Consider the following 20,263-nt stretch of genomic DNA (forward strand, 5'->3'; position numbering starts at 1 on the left):
TATAATTAAGAGAAAATAAAAAAAATGAAGAAAGGAGTTTGTTATATCTATCTATCTATATCTATCTATCTATACTATACTATTGTAAGCAACACCCTATATTTATTAGTTGCTCGGTACAGTTGTTTGGTAGTTACTCGGTACAGTTGTTTGGTACAACAAATAACAACCGTCAGATCTAAAGTCAAAAAAATGAGAATCATTGGATACAATAATAAAATATTATTATATTAATATTTAAACTGCTCTCATGGATTCAGGGTTCGAACCCCGTCAACAGCTTATTATATTTAAACTTTTATATTCTTTATTTAAACAATATATTATATTATATTATTTATTTTCAGTCAAGTCTCAAATTATTATAAAACATATATTGTTATAATTTATTATATTATTCGATTTATTTTTCAACTATTGAAAATTATATTATAAAATATATTATTAAAAACTATCGAATGTTAAAAATAATCCGTGCATCGCACGAGTTATAGGCTAGTATAATATATATAAGAGAGATCGAGTGAGAACTAGATAATAATGAAAGAGATCATCTTGTTATTCTATATCATTAACAAAGTACAAACAAAACTTATATAGGTTAGTAGAATGGATGTTACAAGAAAAATGAAGAGGCAAAGTGTTAGATATATTTGATAATGTCATGTCTAATATGATTTATGTTTAGTTTTAGATCTTACTTAAACAAGACAAATCAGTACTTAACTGAAATCAGCACTTATACTGAAGTCAGAACTTAAGTCATCAGTACTTAAGGTTCAGGAGATATTTATGAGAAGATAATATCAGGACTTAAAGGAAACGTTCAGATAAGGAAGGCGGCTGATTGAAAGGAAAAGAAGATCAAGACAAACGTAAGAAGAGATATGCATGAAGAAGGAATTCTATGAAGAATAGAATACTTGGAAGAAAAGATATCTGATTGATATATTTTAGGAAGCAGAATTATATTCCATATCAATTAACGATTATCTTGTAACTGTGTAGTATATAAACACAGACATAGGGTTTACACTATAAGTGTTATCATTATCGAGGATAATATTCATTGTAACCCTAGCAGCTCTCGTGATATTTGTTCATCACTGAGAGAGGACAGTTCCATACTGTAACAGAATTTATTGCTTTGAATAAAGTCTGTTTTCTGTTACTTGTGTTATTAGAATTCGATTTGATTGTGCTATACACTGTATTCACCCCCTCTACAGTGTGTGTGACCTAACACAAAGGTTGCTAGTAATTAAGATAACCATATGAAAAACTAAGGGGTCATTTGTTTTCATTTTAATCTCTCTTAGGCGTCGTTTGGTTCGTTGGATGGTATTGAGTTGGAATAAGGAATCGGGTTAAACTGGTATGGGTTTGGAACTTGATACTTGAAATCACCTGTTTGGTTCAAAATAGGATGAGAATATATCTAGTTGATAAACTAATTGGAATCAAGAATCAAAATACATTTAATTATTATTTTTTGCTAATTTATTATTTTAATATTAAAATCTAAAATTATACAGGATCACTTGACTTAATCATAATTAGTAAGGCTAAAAATATATATTTTTTTGAAAAATACCTAAGGCTAAAGATAATTTTACAAATAGACTATAATTTTTTAAAGAAAATTGCAAAAATACTTTTTTCTTTTAAAAAATGCTATTTTCCAATTTGTTTATGAAAATACTGTTTAATGCAACTTGATTCAATTAGATGCAACTTTCGACGAATTTATGCCACTCCATGTAACCTCAAATGCAATAAAAAATAAAATTGATTCAACTAATTGTATGTCTGCTTAATTTTGGTTGATTCTATATTTTTGCAAAAAAAATAGAAGCTAGTAAAATCGCAAAAAGAAATAAATAAAAAAATCTAGTATTTTTGATAATTTTTCTTATTAAAATATAAGCTTATAATTATTTTTACGTACTATTTAAGAAAATAAAATATACATTCACATTTTTTATTCATCAATATTAAAACTAGAGCTAAAAAAAGAATTATACTTTAGTTAAAAAGAAAGACTAGAGAAAATAATGAAAATGATATCCAAGAGTTTGATTTAGCTCATACCCACCTCTTCACATGGGTTTCTAAACCCCATTTCTCATGGGTTTCAGGAATGGGTTTTAAATCAAAAAAATTTTAACCAAACACATGGTATAGGTTTTATCCATTTCAACCCAATACCTCATACCCAGATTTGTTGAACCAAACACCCCCTTAATGAGCTTATCAGACCAGTTAAGATTATTTGATTTTCTTTTTTTCCTTCTTAATGTTAAAATCCTCCTTAATCATTCAAACAAAAAATTGACACTTAAGCATTAAAATTTTGTTTATAACCTGGGCAGTGGCTCATTCCATATCACGTCTAACACAAACAACTGACAGTGGCATAAAAAAAATATTCTTATCGAAAAAAATTTAATTCTTGTTTTATTATTTGTTTCCTTTATTTTGATTATTTGAAATTTCAATAAATTCTTAATTTGTAATTTTTTTGAACAAAAAATTGTAATCTTTTTAACATTACTCCAAAATCTGATTATGAGTGAAAATATCTTGGTTTTGTATTTTATAAAAAAAATTATATATTTTACTCCTAAAATTTATTATTTAATGGGTATATTACTGAAATAGAGTGTTAAAAATATTTGTTATATACTTTTATTCACTTATAAAGATAAAAGAGTAAATTAGCATCATTCAAAAATTTCAGTAATTTTTCAATCAAATGGTATTAATAATTTAGAATTCAGATTATTAACCATTCAGAAATTTTAATGATTCAGAATAAATTATTCAGATTTAACAAATGACCCCTAAGAGTCATCTATTAATACATAACACTCCCCCTTAGATGACTCATAAGAACACCATGCCTCGTTAAAATCTTGCCAGGAAAAATCATGTGGGAAAAACCCTAGTGAAGGAAAAAGTATACATGTGTTAAGCACGTGTAATAATGAGCGTATTATATTTCCCCCTTATTTTGCAATGACTATGAATATCAACATAGATCTCGAAGTCTGCACATCCCGATTATGTGTACTAATTTCTCGAATTGAGTGGTAGGAAATGCCTTTGTAAAGAAATCTGCTGGATTCCTTTTATCATCATTCCTTGCACGTGATGCTGCCTCGTTAAAAATTGTCTTCAACAATTAAATTCATAGCAAAAGAAAATCTCCACTTAATTTATTCAATTTTTGATTCCCTATCACTTTCCGCCTGCAAAATTAGTTATAACTTTATAGAATAGGTTAGTGGAGATTGAATAAAATTATCATTTTGAAACTTCAAGATTAACACGCTCTTAATTTATAATTATGTCAAAACATGTATAGTAAAACATGTTTTAGTTTACTTAGATACAGTACTTCAGGACCGAGAATTTCTTCTTCCTTTTCTCTTGCGCGAAATGGATCCTTATTATTTTCTAATGATCGTCCAATCATGGATGTACACACAGGATATGCCTTATCAATAATAAACCGTTTAAGAATCTTTTCAATATATAAAGACTGGTGGAAAAAGATTCCTTAGATAAATGTTCAACTTGAAAACCAAGGCAGAGTTTTGCTTTACCCAAATCCTTCATTTCAAACTCTCTTTTCAAATATTCAATCGTTTCATGTAGTTCATCTGGAGTTTCAATGATGTTTAAATCATCAACAATACTGCAATGATAGTAAACCCAAATTTTGTCATTTTAATAAAAACACATGGACATATTACATTATTAGTATATCTATCTTTCAAAAGATATTCACTGAGACGATTGTACCACATATGACCTGATTGTTTCAATCCGTATAATGATCTTTGTAATTTAATTGAGTAAATCTCTCGGGGTCTTGAACTATATACTTCAGACATTTTTAATCCATCAGGGATCTTCATGTAAATGTCACTATTGAGTGACCCATACAAGTAAGTCACAACATCCATTAAATTCATTCGGAGCCCTTCTAGAATTGATAAACTTATCAAAAATCTGAATGTTGTTGCATCCATTACCGGGGAATAAGTTTCCTCGTAATCGATTCCCGTTCTTTGTGAGAAGCCTTGAGCAACAAGGCGTGCCTTATATCTCACAATTTCATTTTTTTTCTTTTACGCACAAATACCCATCTATATCTAATGGGCTTTACACCTGCAGGTCTTTGGACAATAGGTCCAAAAACTTGGCATTTTTCAAGTGATTTCAATTCTGCTTCAATAGCTTCTTTCCACTTTGACCAATCATTTCTTCTTTTACATTCATAGATCGATCTAGGCTCATGATCCTCGATTTCCTCAGAAATGTCAAGTGCAGCTGCATATGCAAATATATCATCCATGACAATTTCTTTTTTGTTCCAACTCTTTCCTGAAATGACATAATTTATCGAGATCTCTTCATTATCAACAATTTAAGGTGTTTGATCATCCTTAGAAGATGTCTCTTCAGTGATCAAATTTATGATGTCATTTGATATTCCAACTTTCTTATCAAGTTTCTTTATTTTTCTTGGAGTTTTATCCTTGGATCCAATAGGTCTACCATGCTTCTGGCGTGCTTCAGACTCAGTTGCTAGCATGATTTTATTATCTTCTTCAGGAAGTATAATTTTACAAGGAACATTAACATCTAGTATATGTGACTTTGTCACATTCTTGACCTCAGTAAATGCATCAGGAAATCTATTTGCGACTTCTTGTAGGTGGATAATCTTTTGAACTTCAGGTTCACATTGATTTGTTCTAGGATCATAATGAGACAGGGATACTGCATTCCACAAAATTTCTTGCTTTTATATTTCAAATTTTATCTTATCTCCCCCCTAATGCAGGAAAAACCGTCCCATCAATTGACAATCGACAAATCTTGCCGTGAATGTATCTCCAGTCTTGGGCTCCAAATATTTTATAATGGAGGGAGAATCAAATCCAATATATACCTCTAATCTTTTTTGGGGTCCCATTTTTGTTCGTTGGGGAGGGGATATTGGAACATAAACTGCACACCCAAAAATTTTCAAGTGAGAGATATTTGGTTCTTGACCATTTACCAGTTGCATTGGGGAATATTTATGATAAGAAGTCGGTCTAAACCAGACTAAAAAAGCCACATGTAATATTGCATGTCCCCAGGAAGTAGTTGGTAAATTTGTTCTCATAAGTAATAGTCTCGCAATTAGTTGTAGCCTTTTAATGAAAGACTCAGCAAGACTATTTTGAGTGTGTGTGTGGGCAACAAAATGCTCCACTTCAATCCCAATAGACATACAATAATCTGTAAAAGATTGGGATGTAAATTCTCCTGCTTTATCTAATCTTAATTTTTTTATATTATAATCAGGAAATTGTGCTCGCAATCGAATTATTTGAGCAAAGAGTCTTGCAAAAGCCACATTACGAGTGGACAATTAACTAACGTATGACCATCTTGTTGATGTAGGATTTTATCTATTACGGAAGCATGGTAAAATAATTTTTACGATATAAAATCCATATAATACGCATACAGATCATGAATTAAATCGAGGGATCGTTTCTAACCTTTAAAAGCGATCCAAGAACCACGAGCGAAGATCCTTAGCAGCTGCTCCTCAAGTGTGAAGCACACTCTACCGGTATCCACCAAAAAATCGATGTAATAGAGGAGGAGGAGGTGGAGAGAATTAGGGTTTTGTAAATTTTTAGGTTGAGGCAAAAATAGGGTTTATAATAGTATATTTATAGGCAAAATTTTCAGTTGAAAATTTTCCCATAAAATATTATTATTATTAACCCTTTATTATTCTCACTAATAATTAAAACACCTTTTAATTATTAATCCTTTTTCTAAACACTTTAGAAATAATTCTCTCACTTGATTTAATTTCCAAAAATTAAATTCTTAATTAATAATATTAAGAACTTTTTCTTAATTAATTTATAATCAATTAAATCTCATTTAATCAATTATTAAATTTGCCAATTAATCATTTATTTCATAAATAAATAATTATCAGCCATTATTAATTAATTCCTCCACCATTAAATCATTCTCTTTTATGGTGTGACCCTGTAGGTTCAATATTATGCCGGTAGTAGAAATAAATAATAATAAAACTATTTTATCATTATTTATATAAATTCTCTAATTCATTAAATATGATTAATTAATTAATCATATTTATTTTACATCGTGAGGGATACTTCTCAGCATATCGCGACTATTCGGATAATACGAATTCACTGCTTAGAATACCAAGAACCTATTCAGTGAGTAGTTACCGTACAATCAATTCCTTCTACCCTGCAATGTCACGATTAAATACAAGGCATGGAACTTGTGTCAAGCCTATCTTATTTAATCACCTGCTTTCCCATTCACTATGCTTAGTTCTATTTAATGTAAATTAGAAACTCCTTTCTAATTTCATTCACTCTGGCCAGAGATTCATGAATTAGCATAAGTGGATCAGCATTGAACATTCTCTTCCTTCACTGGAAGGGGTAGATCCTTTATTGATCATACACTATCTTCGTGTACAAATTCCTATACCCAGTAGAGCCCTTATAATTGTCCCTAGAGACTAAGAACTAAACCAAAGTATAGTTCAGTGTACACAAGATGACTATGATGACCTCAAGTCTAAGGATACTTGTACAACTATCACTATGTGAACAACTGCTGACACGTGAGTGAACTCCATTAGTTGTTCAGCTGTGTGAGTCATGTTCAGTGAACTTATTCTATAATAAGCACCTACATATTAGCTATAGTGTCACCACACAAATGTCTATGAGAATAGACATCCTTCATAATGAAGCAAGCATAGCATGTACCGATCTTTACGGATTATTAATTACCAGTTTGTAATCCTACGACCAGGAACTATTTAAGTTTAGAGTTATTATCTTTTAGGTCTCATTATTATGATCTCATCACAATCCATAAAAAGCTTTACTCTAAACTGTGGTATATCTTATTTAAACACTTAAAATAGATAGAGCCCGCAATAAAAACAAAACAAGTCTTTTATTAATATCAATGAAATCAAAACAGATTACATAAAAGTTATTCCTAAATCCTCATACATGATTGGACTTAGGACATATCTCTTTCAATCTCCCACTTGTACTAAAGCCAATCAATCTGGTATCTAATACCCATCTTGTCTTTATGACGATCAAAGTGACTTTGAGAAGGTGGCTTTGTGAGTGGGTCTGCTACGTTGTTATGTGTGTCAACTCTCTCGATGTTGACATCTCCTCTTTCAAAAATCTCCCTAATCAGATAAAAGCGCCGCAGGACATGTTTGGAATTTTTATGAGACCTAGGTTCCTTGGCTTGTGCTATTGCTGCGTTGTTATCACAATACAACACAATAGGCTCTTCAACGCTAGGAACAACTCCCAACTCAGAAACAAATTTCCTCATCCAAACGGCTTCTTTTGCAGCCTCACTTGCAGCTATATATTCTGCTTCCGCTATGGAGTCAGCCGTTGTAGACTGTTTGGAACTCTTCCAACTAATCGCACCACCATTCAGAGTAAACACGTACCCTGACATGGATTTGCTATCACTTTATGATTAAAAACTGGAGTCAGTATAACCTTCTATTTTCAACTCAGATTCACCACCAAAAACAAGAAAAATGTCCTGACTCCTTCGCAAGTACTTAAGGATGTTTTTCATTGCTTTCCAGTGATCTTCACCTGGATTGGACTGATATTTGCTCGTCACACTAATTGAATAAGCAACATCAGGCCTGGTACACAACATCGTGTACATGATAGATCCTATTGCTGAAGCATAAGGAATCTTACTCATACGCTCTCTTTCCTCAGGTGTCTTAGGAGACATTTTTTCGGAAAGGGACACTCCATGGCTCATCGGTATGAGACCTCTTTTGGAGTTTTCCATGCTAAACCTTTTAAGCACTTTCTGGATGTATGTACCCTGGGTAAGACCTATCATTCTTCTAGATCTATCTCTATAGATCTTCCTCTATAGATCTTCATACCGAGAATGTAGGATGCTTCTCCCAAGTCCTTCATGGTGAAGTTCTTTGATAGCCATACTTTGACTGATTGCAACATCAGTATATCATTTCCTATAAGAAGTATGTCATCTACATACAATACAAGAAATGTTACCGCGCTCCCACTAACCTTCTTGTAGACACATGGTTCATCTATATTTTTGATAAAACCAAACTCTTTGATTGTCTCATCAAAACGGATGTTCCATCTACGAGAAGCTTGCCTTAAACCATATATGGTTCGCAACAGCTTACACACTAGGTGTTCATTTCCCTTGGAAAGAAAACCCTCTCACTGTGTCATATACACTTCCTCCTCAAGTTCCCCATTGAGGAAGGCCGTTTTCACGTCCATTTGCCAGATCTCATAGTCGTAGTAAGCAGCAATCGCAAGCAAAATCCGAATTGATTTTAACAGGGCTACAGGCGAAAAAGTTTCATCAAAGTCAATCCCTTACCTTTGTTTGAATCCTTTTGCCACGAGCCTGGCCTTATAGGTCTCCACCTGGCCATCTGCTCAAATCTTTCTTTTGTATACCCACTTGCACCCAATAGGCTTCACAGCTTCAGGCGCCTCAACCAGAGTCCATACTTGGTTGGTATACATAGATTACATTTCGGATTTCATTGCACTATGCCATTTCTCTGAGTTAACACTACTCATAGCCTCATTATAGGCCACAGGGTCATCATCATCAATGATTAACAACTCATTGCCATTCTCAATGACAAGGCCATAATACCTCTCAGGTTGGCGAGACACTCTCCCTGTCCTACGAATGGGCTGTTCCACAGAAGGTTGTTCAGTCTGAACAGGTGTTTCCACTTGATCCGTAGTAGTTTGTGCTTCTTGAACTTCATCAAGTTCAATTTCGCTCCCACTGTTTTCTTCAAGGATAAACTACTTTTCCAAGAACGTAGCATGTCTGGAGACAAACACCCGATGATCGGTGTAAAAGTAATACCCCAAACTCTCTTTAGGATATCCCACAAAATTACATTTTACGGATCGAGATTCCAGCTTATCTGGGTCAACTTTCTTGACATAAGCTGGACATCCCCAAATCTTAACGTATTTAAGACTCGGTTTCCTTTCTTTTCATATATCATATGGAGTTTGAGGAACAGATTTGGAAGGCACCTTATTCAGTAAATATGCTGAGGTTTCCAATGCATAACCCCATAGGAATACTGGAAGATTCGCATAGCTCATCATGGACCGAACCATGTCTAACAAAGTTCTATTTCTCCTTTCAGATACCCCATTTAACTGTGGAGTATATGGAGGAGTCCACTGGGAGACTATACCATTTTCTTTGAGATAATCTAGAAATTCCCCATTCAAGTATTCACCACCTCGATCTGATCGAAGAGTTATAATATTGTGTTTGGTTTGTTTCTCCACTTCATGTTTATATTCTTTGAACATTTCAAAGGCTTCAGACTTGTGTTTCATCAAATACACAAATCTGAATCTAGATATATCATCTATGAAAGTAATGAAGTATGAAAATCCACCCATGGCTTGCGTAGACATTGGTCCACATACATCTGTGTGTACCAATCCTAGCAAATCTGCAGCCCTCTCTCCATGTCCACTAAATGGAGATTTGGTCATTTTACCCAATAGACAAGACTCGCATGTAGGATATGATTCAAAATCAAAGGGGTCAAGTAACCCTTCCTTATGCAATGTCCGCAGTCTATTTTCACTAATATACGGTGCCATAAATAGGTCAGATTTTCATCTTCTCATTTTCTTTTGTTAGTTTGTTCAATCTGAAGTAAATCATGCTCTACGTCACATACATATAGACCATTATTTAAAATACCACGTCCATAAAGAACATTATCTCTAAGAATGGAACATTCATTATTCTTAATAATAAATGAAAAACCATCCAAATCCAACATAGGAATAGAAATAATATTCCTCACAATAGAGGGAACGTAATAACAATTATTTGGAATAATAGTCTTGCCCGTAGGCATATGTAAACTAAATGATCCTACAGATATGGACGCAACCCTTGCTCCATTGCCCATACGTAGAATCACCTCATCTTTTTCAAGAGTCCTACTTCCCTTTAGTCCTTGAAGCGAATTGCAAATATGAGAACCACGGGCGGTATCTAATACCCAAGTAGAAATTTGACCTAGTGCCATATTAACTTCGATCATGAACATGTCTGAATCAGAAGCGGTAGTCTCACTACCCTTCTTCTTCTTCAATTCTGCAAGGTAGACCTTGCAGTTCCTCTTCCAGTGCCCCAACTTGTTACAGTGAAAGCAAACAACTAAATTAGGACCAGTCAACTTGTGAGCATCTAGTATGCTCCGGAGTGATAGTGCAGAAGACATAACGAATATAGTAAATCTGTAAATGATAAACACATAACAACACTTAGCAAATATTCAATTTCATTTCAAAACACTATATGAATCGGGTCTTTATTCATAAGTGTCTCCCACAAGTTTATCTAATTTATTCAACCCCTAAGTGAAAATTAAGCATTCATAATGCTAGTGGGAATAGGGATCCTACATTCCATCACACAACCTCGGCTGTAGCACGAAACGTCATGTGATGTTCAATAGGCAGACAACTCTTGTCAATTACATCTTATGTTATTCCCTAATATAACTTTAGCCTCTTGAATAATTGAGTCACAGCTGTGGCACGACAAACTTGATATTCTAAGTCAAGTCTAACCCAACATTTCGTACAATTGAATCAGTCTCCAACGGCCCACGGCTGTAGCACGTAACGACCTTTAGATTGCAATTCAATGTACACATCTCTATGTAATAGACAAGTATTTCTTATTTCAAAATCAAAGCCCTCGGCTGTAGCACGAAACGATAATGATTTAAAAATAAGAACCACTTTCTAACATGTTGGAAGGCTATGACCGACACAAGCCCGTTGTGTCATTGGCCAATTACTACTTGATATTATTTAATTTTAGAGGGATTATATTACGTTACAATCATAATCATATTATAAAGAGATTCTTCCTTTTAAATTAAATATTTCAAATCAATAATCGATAATCAGATGATTCCCAGATTGGGTGGAGCATTGTCAAGAGGCGTCACTTAATAACCCTTTCTTACAGATAGAAATCTGTTGTTGACAGAATCATCATTTCTCTCAATATTGAAAATTCATATTCAATTACGTATTTTATAAACACAAGAATCTCATGATCGTATTCATAATATTTATATTAAGGTCATGAAACAATTTCACTATACTAGATTGTCTAACAAACGCCTTATGTTAATTAAGTTCACCTAAATCTATCATCGCATGATAAACTAAGCATATATCACATATATAAGCATGAATAAACGTAAAGGTAGGCATGTTAAATCATGTAGCATATTGGTCTAAGCATTATACATCTCTATGTATCACATGAGGCATTTAAAAGCAATTAAAACAGTCAAAAACAACTTTAAAACACTACTGTTAGCTATAAATAGTCCGAAACAATTTCAGAAAATATCATATAATATACCATTAGATGCGTCTCGAAAAGACGAATCCAACGCCAGCAAGCACGCCCCATTCTGATCAAGCACGCGCCCGAAGAAGCAAACCCACGCGCCGTCACGCGCACACGCGCTGTCAGGCGTGTGTCAGACTGCCGACCACGCGCCCCCACGCGCACACGCGCTTCACGCGCCCTAAACCCTAAGCTGACGTCAGCATGACGTCATCTGATGACGTCAGCATGACGTTAGCACAGGGCTGACCGTTGACCCGCGCGTGTCTGACACGCGCCGCGCGTGACACACGAGCGCGTGTGCCCCACGCGCGCATGTCAGACGCGCGCTCCTCCCCCTGTTCTGAACAGTCACCGCCGTACTAATTCTGAGAACCCAGGCGATCTACAACACTTGTAGAACCCATATCTACAGTCAAAATAATTCTGAGAAATAATTTCTAATCAGTCATAATTAATCCATGATATAACTTGTAAAAATCATAATTAATTCATACAAGCACATAAAATTCTGAAATTTTTATCACAGATCTATAAGCATACAACCTATGCTATGATATCATTGTAGGATTTTATCTGTTACGGAAGCATGGTAAAACAATTTTTATGATATAAAATCCATATAATACGCATACAGATCATGAATTAAATCGAGGGATCGTTTCCAACCTTTAAAAGTGATCCAAGAACCACGAGCGAAGATCCTTAGCAGCTGCTCCTCCAGTGTGAAGCACTCCACCGGTATCCACCAAGAAATCGATGTAATAGAGGAGGAGGAGGTGGAGAGAATTAGGGTTTTGTAAATTTTTAGGTTGAGGCAAAAATATGGTTTATAATAGTATATTTATAGGCAAAATTTTCAGCTGAAAATTTTCCCATAAAATATTATTATTATTAACCCTTTATTATTCTCACTAATAATTAAAACACCTTTTAATTATTAATCCTTTTTCTAAACACTTTAGAAATAATTCTCTCACTTGATTTAATTTCCAAAAATTAAATTCTTAATTAATAATATTAAGAACTTTTTCTTAATTAATTTATAATCAATTAAATCTCATTTAATCAATTATTAAATTTGCCAATTAATTATTTATTTCATAAATAAATAATTATCAGCCATTATTAATTAATTCCTCCACCATTAAATCATTCTCTTTTATGGTATGACCCTGTAGGTTCAATATTATGCCGGTAGTAGAAATAAATAATAATAAAACTATTTTATTATTATTTATATAAATTCTCTAATTCATTAAATATGATTAATTAATTAATCATATTTATTCTACATCGTGAGGGATACTTCTCAGCATATCGCGACTATCCGGATAATACGAATTCAATGCTTAGAATACCAAGAACCTATTCAGTGAGTAGTTACCATACAATCAATTCCTTCTACCCTGCAATGTCACGATTAAATACAAGGCATGGAACTTGTGTCAAGCCTATCTTATTTAATCACTTGCTTTCCCATTCACTATGCTTAGTTCTATTTAATGTAAATTAGAAACTCCTTTCTAATTTCATTCACTCTGGCCAGAGATTCCTGAATTAGCATAAGTGGATCAGCATTGAACATTTTCTTCCTTCACTGGAAGGGGTAGATCCTTTATTGATCATACACTATCTTCGTGTACAAATTCCTATACCCAATAGAGCCCATATAATTGTCCCTGGAGACTAAGAACTAAACCAACGCATAGTTCAGTGTACACAAGATGACTATGATGACCTCAAGTCTAAGGATACTTGTACAACTATCACTATGTGAACAACTGCTGACACGTGAGTGAACTTCATCAGTTGTTCAGCTGTGTGAGTCATGTTCAGTGAACTTATTCTATAATAATCACCTACATACTAGCTATAGTGTCACCACACAAATGTCTATGAGAACAGACATCCTTCATAATGAAGCAAGCATAGTATGTACCGATCTTTACGGATTATTAATTACTAGTTAGTAATCCTACGACCAGGAACTATTTATGTTTAGAGTTATCATCTTTTAGGTCTCATTATTATGATCTCATCACAATCCATAAAAAGCTTTACTCTAAACTGTGGTATATCTTATTTAAACACTTAAAATAGATAGAGCCCGCAATAAAAACAAAATAAGTCTTTTATTAATATCAATGAAATCAAAATAGATTACATAAAAGTTATTCCTAAATCCTCATACATGATTGGACTTAGGACATATCTCTTTTAGTTGATGCATCAATGAGTACCACAAAGTACTGAAATGGCATTCAATGGCAACTTTCACAGGAGATGGTTTTGTTATCAATTTTTCCTTGAATACAAGCAACACATGAAAAATCTTTGGACTATGGAACCATTTTGTTTTTGAGTGGATGTCCATTTGAATTTTCAATAATTCTTCGCATCATTGTTGAACCCGGATGGCCTAAACGATCATGCCATATAGTAAAATTTGTCGGGTCAACATATCTTGTATTAATAGTCATGTGTGATTCAACTGGATTTATGAAAGTATAATATAATCCAGAATTATATGATGCGAGTTTTTCTATCACATGTTTCCTCCCTTAGACTATAGTCGTGATACATAAATATTCATTATCACGTTCATTTATTCTCTCAATATGATGGCTATTGTGGTATATATCTTTAAAGCTCAAAAGATTTCTTTTCGATCGGGTGGAAAACATTACATTTTAATCAATAAACATGTACTATTGGGTAGCACTATACTTGCTCTTCCGGAGCCTTCAATTTTATCTGATGCACCCGATATTGTATTTATATTAGCTTTGGTTAATGTTAGATGCGAAAAATATGCTTTATATAAGCAACTGATAAGGATGATTATCATAGTTCAAAAGTCAATGTAAGGCCTTATTTAGTTATTCTTAGGCTCATCACCACCAAATTTGGGCATATTCACATCAACATCTTCAAAGAAATCATCAAATTCCATGTCAGTAAAGGCCAAAGGATCAACTAGATCATTCGGTTCGGTGAAATTAGTTTCAACATTCTTTAAAGATGCTTGATATAGGTCAACAAAGTGCTTGGAGGTACGATATGTACTTCTCCAGTGACCTTTCATTCCATATCGACTACAAGAACTTTTACCCCTTTTAGCCATCGTACTACCCTCAGATTTTTATTTATTGTCCGTTTCTGGTAGTAAGGCTTTCTTTTAAAGTTGGGGGAATTTTGTTGATTACGGCCTCCACCATGCACAAAATCATGATCACGGACACGTCCATGCCCACGTCCATGTCCAACTGTTTTATTATCTCTATATTTATTATTAGTCACCGCACTCACTTCAGGGAATGGTGTTGAGCCAGTTGGACGTGCTTGATGATTTTTCAGAAAAAGTTCATTGTTTTGTTCAGCAAGAAGCAAAACAGAAATCAGCTCAGAATATTTTGTGAATCCACGTTCACGATATTGTTGCTGCAAGAGCATATTATTTGCATGGAAAGTGGAATATATTTTTTCCAACATATCTTTATCGGTGATATTCTCGTCACATAATTTCAATTAAGATGTAATCTTAAACATGGCAGAATTATACTCGCTCACACTTTTATAATCTTACAATCACAAGTGTATCCAATCATAGAGAGCTTTATGAAGTATCACCATTTTTTGGTAGTCATATCTTTCTTTGAGATCCTTCCAAAGCGTTGATGGATCTTTAATAGTCAATCCTTCATCAAGGTGGTGGTGAAGAAATATCATGGCTTTTGCCTTATCTTGTTTGGAGGTTTTATTTCTCTCTTTTTAGTGTCACTGAGGCTCATTGCACTAAGATGGATTTCAACATCAAGAATCCATGTCAAATAATTTTTTCCGGTGACATGAAGTGCGTTGAATTCAAGCTTTGTAAGATTCGACATTTTGATTACTAAAAAGAGAGGGTAATACACATTAATATCAAGATAATGATATTCTTAATATAGAAGTTCACCAAAATTTCATATTTCACATGTATAGTAAACATAATATAAAATTAGAAAAAAATTATGGCCATGAATTTATATTCATGCCCATGAATTTCTGTTGTATCTCAAGTTGGTTCTCATTCATGTGCATGCTTCGTTAACACTTTTATAATAAGCACATTCGATCAATATTTAAAATATGCAAGGAAAATACATATGCATTAATATTTAAAAATGCATGATAATATAACATGATGATGGTGCATTGAATTCAATATAATGGTACATTGAATGCAATCTACTGTATATGTAGCGTCTTAGCACGTTGCACCCATTTTCACCATTATAATTTACCTCAATATTAAAGCAAGGAAGGTAGGAACTATTAAAGCAAACAAAAATGAAACATATTGATCCAATATCTCAAATTAAATATCGTACACAATGACTAATTATGATAAAGTCAAACCTTATCAGTTTCAAAGAATACCAATTTACTCTATGCAGATGATTTTATCTGAAAAAGTATAAAACACGAAAAATGTATAAAATTCTGGGATCTTTCCATAATGGTATGGCTCATAATATTTGAACAAGTATTTAACTTACTATGAATTTTAGAAGTTACTGCATATCACCTTGAATCATACAATCAGATTACACAAAATGCAGATTTTGACATACATATAAGCAGATTTTGGAAAAACACAAAGAAGCTCAATAAATTTCTTTACAACGAGAATTAGCTCAACAAATTCCGATGGATAATGAATCAGATACAAAATATACGAGAATCGGACACATAATAAACGTATAAAGATCATCTTATTGCAAGCGAAACGAAGTAAACTAAAAAAAAATAGTGTACGTACCTCACGGACAAACTAAAATAATAAAATTTTCATAAAATCCTTCTTCTTCTTGAATTTCCAACACCTATTTTCACTTTGATGATCTTCTTTAAACACTTAAGTAAAACTGATCTCCTTATTTTATAAGCAAATCGTGTTGATAACGTGTTATATATAATATATATAAGAGAGATTGAAAGAGAACTAGATAATAATGAAAGAGATCATCTTGTTATTCTATATCATAAACAAAGTACAAGCAAGCCTTATATAGACTAGTAGAATGGATGTTACAAGGAAAATGGAGAGCCAAAGGTTGCTAGTAATTAAGATAACCATATGAAAGGCTAAGAGTCATCTATTAATACATAACAGAGTTACATTTTTATATATATTTTTTTTCCTATGAAAGGATCAAAGGATACGTATTCTTATTCTTAAATCTCAGTGTCCGTTTCGAAAATCTGAAAATAAGTAACTTATGATTTAAAATGAATAAGGGACTTATAAATGATAAGTAAATGGATACTTATAAGTTAACAAAGTGTTTGGTTAAATGTTGTATAATTTTTTTACATAACTGAGCTAAAATAAATAAATTTTAAGTACAATTAATTTAATTCGTAAATTTTTAATTAGAAAGCCGGAGCCTGTCGCTTAAATGCGGTTTACCTTGGTTCACGTGATTTGCAGGATATTGCGTGAGCCCGTAGGATTTACCCAGTGCGCACCCGAAGGGTAGCGACTACGGGTTACCTACGATAACAAAACATAAATTTTAAATCAATAGTTAATAAAAAAACAAAAAAAATCAAAATAAGTTGAGAAAAAGTACGTCGTTGCTAACATTCAACTTATCAGCTTATAAGTTGAAAATTCGACTTATAAATTGGGTCGACAAACACTAATCGATAAGTACTTACGGGCTTATAAGCCAATAAATTGTTTATTTTATTCCACCAAACTTGCCCTTATACTCCATCTAACTTGAAGTTGTAACAAAAATGTTTAGTGTAGTTTTATTTTTAAAACAAAAATAGATTTTTGAAACCACGCCATGCTCTTCTTAATTTGAATTAAAAACGGGTATAAAAACACTCATTCCAATGATGTGTCCGTTTAAGAAATTTTAAAATAAATAAATTATAACTTAAACCGAATAAGTGACTGATAAGTGATAAGTTGATAACTGCTTATAAGTTATACAAGTGTTTGGATAATTTAACTTATAAGTCATAATTTTTTTATTTAAATGAACTAAAATAAATAATTTTTAAATATAACTATCTTAATTCTTATACTTTAAGTTAGATTAAGATATAAAAAATATTTTTTAAAACTAAAATTGATAAAAAAAATGAAAAATAAAAAATAAGTTGAGAAAAAGTACGTCGTTGCCAACATTCAACTTATCAGCTTATAAGTTGTAAATTCAACTTATAAGTTGAGTCGATAAACACTCGTCAATAAACTGTTGCGGGCTTAAAAGTTAAAAATTAACATATATGTTGAATACAGAGTTGACCAAAAATTTTGAATTTTATTTAAATAAACTATATAACTGGTCTATATTATTACTGAGTGCTCTACTAACTTACAATTAACTTACTCAATTTAAAAATATAAAAAATGAATAACTGAATTCAGAATTACTTGCAATCATAATATAAAATAATATAAAATTTACACTACTGTTAATATAAAAGTTGATTTTAATGAAAAATGTTGGTTTTTGAAATTTAACGTATGTATGTTTGGAAAAATGTTAGTTTTTTTACACCACTCTTAACAAAATAAGATTAAGTTATATGCGTCTATGTTAGCATGTGAATTATCGTATGTTACATTTCTTAGGAAATTACGATGGTTTCAATTATTTATATGCTAAATATCTGATTTATGTACATGTATAATCATTATTAATATATAGCGAGGCAATTGATTATTTAAATAACATGTATTTATAATTATTCAAAAATTAAAATTATGTAATAAATAAATTGCAATAATTTATATATGGTATTCACATTATCACTGACAAACAATCCATATCTGTTTTTTCGCGACCGAGTATCAATCATGTAATATAAAAATAAATTATATATTGTAAGACTTATTATTGATGTTCATGATTTTTTTCAAGAATTTGAACGAAAAATTGTAATTATATTGTTATTTAAAATATTTTTAAGTTTTTTTCATTACAACTCTAATTTTTTATTTATATAATAATTTGATAATATTGTATAATATTCTCGTAAAATTAAATATTTTTTAATTCGATAAAGTTTTATAAATATTAGTTGAATTGGTTAATTCCTTCAAATTATTGAATAATATATATATATATTTTTTAAAATAGTATAAAATGTATTGAATTAAATGCTACAATATAGTATAAATATAAATTTTATTTGAATAATTCAAAATATTTGTACAATATTATCTTGATCAATAAATATTGTTTATCTAAAAGATTTTTTTTTAAATGCTAGTTTTTTTGAAGTGAAATATGAAAAATAAATCGATTTAATATATCATCGTAGTTTTAACAAATCTCGTAAGATCTCATATCAAATTTCAAATATTTTTAAAATCGGGACAAGTCCCAAAACACTATTGCCCTACCAGTGAAGTTAGTAATTTTAATATACATAATCAATTGACTTGATCGTATAAGTACCTCAAACACATTAATATATATTAATATAATATATCACAAAATTTCACATTATTGGTAAGATATTCTCGTCGAACTTGTAATTTAAATTTACAAAACGTAGAATGTGACAATGTTTTTCGGCTAGTCATGTAGTCAAATTTCGAGTATTTTTTGAATAATGAGCCAAATTCTGATTTCAAATTCAAAATAAACTAAAATTCATAGACTCATTATAATTCGAACTTATCTAAATATTTAATACCAATCTAGATTATTTATATATAGGCGATTCTATTTTCAATTTTTTTAAAAAAAAATTATATATGTACATTTTAATTATTTTTTATAATAAAAAATATGTTAAAATTATATGAGATATATTTTCAAACTAAAAAATAATAATAAATAAGATAATAATCCATTTATGTACTATGCCTAACTTTATATCTGGATTTCAGTTCTTAAAAATTAATTGTACACATATTCAAGTAACTATCATTTTTTTTGGAATTCAAGTAGCTATCTTTAAAGTTAAAAAAAAATATTCCTTTAGCACACTTACATATTATGTGTATGATTAAAAACACATGTGACAATATGGCGTAGTTGTATGAGGTTGTATAGAAGAATGAAGAGACTTTTTAATGTTGTGCTATTATATATAGAAGAGATAAGTTAACTTATAAGATTTGTCAAACAGGTCATTTCAATATATCAAATTATTACATTCATAAAATAGATATAGATAAGTATGAAATTTAACGCACAAAATAAAAAATATATGCTTGATAATAAATAAATCCATAAAATAAAGTATATATGTTTTGATAATAAATAAATTTGAATGATGATGACTTGTGAATAGTGTGACGTATATGTATGTATACATTAGATAAAATTACATGTTTTAAATAAACTATTGTATTCACTTTATTATAAATATAATATTAATTGATCTCACTATTTTAATAATTTTTCTCACTTTTTCTCGTTAAATTATATTTTTTCTTCGTGTCATGACCTATATATATCCTATTTATTGGGACGGAAAGAGTAACATAAACTGCAGAAGAAAACGAGGGTGCCACAGATTTAATAGCTACCACCCCACATGGTGGGGGACAAATGTATGCGTTGTTTTATAAACTTATCATTCAACTATTAATTTTTTTTTTAATTACTAACATATTAATATTAGGTTCGTATTTATTTTTAGTCACTAACTTTAGGTTCGGATTTGATTATTAGCATTATGTCAATTTTTG

The sequence above is a fragment of the Apium graveolens genome, chromosome 9 (genome assembly GCF_009905375.1).
Source record: "Apium graveolens cultivar Ventura chromosome 9, ASM990537v1, whole genome shotgun sequence".
Classification (NCBI taxonomy): domain Eukaryota; kingdom Viridiplantae; phylum Streptophyta; class Magnoliopsida; order Apiales; family Apiaceae; genus Apium; species Apium graveolens.